The following is a 2,366-nucleotide window of genomic DNA, read 5'->3' as shown; positions in this document are numbered from 1 at the left end:
TAAACCCTGGTATCAGATGATGTGTTTGCTTGCGTGGAATTAAAGTAAACTTCATCTTGGATGCCTTACGCTAAATAGTTGTACTGGTAGCTGGGCTGAGAGAGTGTGAGGGAGTGAGAAAGAGAGGAGACAGGTGGCAGGGAGGGAGGAGAGATGGGTGAGTGGGAATAAGTTTGGATGCGTTTCTATACATGGAGGCACAGATGACTGTAATTTGGATTAACATAATGATCACAACATCTACTAACAGCAAACAGGAAACTATCTTTGATTGTTGCCAAGGACTTTAGTTTGATCACATCCTCATTTAAGGGAAAAAAGTGAAACCAGAGAAACCATTTCACACTGGAGGTCTTTTGGACTTTTATGCTGTTCTCCATTTTTCCTACAGAAGACCATGGGGGTTACTTAGTCTAAGCCCAACAACAAAAGATGATACAGAAAGCCATTTAACTCATTGCATAGTGACATAAAACATCATCATGACATTATCATGAAAATAAAATAAAATGACAAAGACAACCTACTGTATGTGATGTTAGCATCTGAAACCTGCTACTTATGTAGCCACAGGTTACACAGGAGTTGTGCCTTTCTCTAGAGCACAACATTACATTAAGACACAAATGTAATGCATGTTTTTTTTTCAGTCTGTATATCTACAAAGGGAGCCAGTACATTATGATACTGCAATGGTGTGTGTGATCATATTTACAGAGAAGAATTGTCTTCACATTATTCACAAATCATTCTACAAAGCAGCATTTGTTGCAACCGGTGGAATATTGAGTCACTGAATGTCACCTTTTTTCATTACAGTCATATGCATCGTCATGTGGTTTTGCCTGTTGAAAAGTCACGACATACATGTTCAGTGTTGACTACTTATTTAAAAGATAATACTGATTTATTTATGCATACATATACTGTAAATAAAATATTAAATATCAAACTAAGTCTTTGGCAAATGTAGTTAAAAGTACATTCACAAAATATTTTCCAAAACGCAAACTTAACAAGTATTTTCTTTCAGTCCTTGTGGAGAGTTGAACACAAATTGAGGAGGGTGGTGAATACGTGTTTGTAAAGGCAATCAATTTCATTAAAGAGGCATGAATTTAGGTTGGAAAAACAGGTTTGTAAGGCAATTGTTAAAGTTAATTTACAGTTGGCTTGCTCAACTGCAGACAGCTTTCTAAACTGTGTAGGCATCTAGTGGTGTGACTAAGTAGCTGAATGAAGTATAACCCAGGAGAACTGAAAGATTTGTTCATGTAGCCAAAGAACTATGGCTTACAAACTCCTCAGACAATTGAAACTTTTACTTCGAAAAAGATGTTTACTCAAAAACACAACTGTCTGTCGGTCTGCTTTTGTTTTTACACCTATGCAACGTAAATGTGTTCGACTTATGCTCTAACTCGGTAGGTTAATTAAACTTAACTTTAAGAGAATGTGCCACATAAATCAAATAAGCTGAGGTTATAGTGCAAAAAAAGAGCAAAAGGACGATCATGCATGGACATGGAGATGACTGGAAAATGAGGGAAATGTGACAAAAACAACTATTCTGAAAAATCTTTGATACCTTTTTTTTTCTCACATTAAAAATAGTGACAGAAAAAATAATTTAAAGTATTAAAAATTCTGTCGAGACCATTTTACGTATAAGGTCACCGTGTTTTTTAATACTTTGAAAAACGATTTACATTTTTTACATCTGATTGTTTGCCACAGGGAGGGTGAAGTTGCCACTGGTCTATAGTGTCAGTAAATATTGTAGGACATGTTGATAATGCAGGTGGGACTGAAGAAATGGGAGCAAAAGACTTTGTCAAAGCACCAGAGTAAAGCCCATCCTACAGTGTGTAGCCAGGATCTCATGAAGTGTCAGACAGGCCCTGCAACACTGGCTCGAGTCTCTGCATCATCAAGCTATGGAACCACTCTCATCTCCCCAGGACTTCTCTCTTTAGAGCAGAAAAATACTGCAGTTCATTATGTAAAGGAATGTGAGGATCCATGAATAAAATAACAACAACAACAACAGCAACAAAGAAACAGAAATAAAAACCCACAACATTGTTTCCACATGGTATTCTTCACACTGTTTTTCTTCAATTTATATTTTATAATATATATATTTATATAATCTCTTAAAGTCATTCTGGAAATGTTCAGGCCTGTGAGAAAGTGAGGGCATGATGGTTGAGTTCTGAAAGCCTGCGGGCCCTTTTGGCCCAAAGTGTGTAACGCTGAAGCTGGGCTAGGTGCATCGGCTTCGACCTCGCCAATCCTTCCTGGGGGTGGTGGGGTGGGGGTTCCTTAAGGATTCCTCCTCGCTTCCCTTTGACCTCAGTGTTTTC

This window comes from Scomber scombrus, chromosome 12 (assembly GCF_963691925.1).
Source record: "Scomber scombrus chromosome 12, fScoSco1.1, whole genome shotgun sequence".
Classification (NCBI taxonomy): Eukaryota; Metazoa; Chordata; class Actinopteri; order Scombriformes; family Scombridae; genus Scomber; species Scomber scombrus.
Note: the sequence above shows the minus strand (reverse complement) of the source record.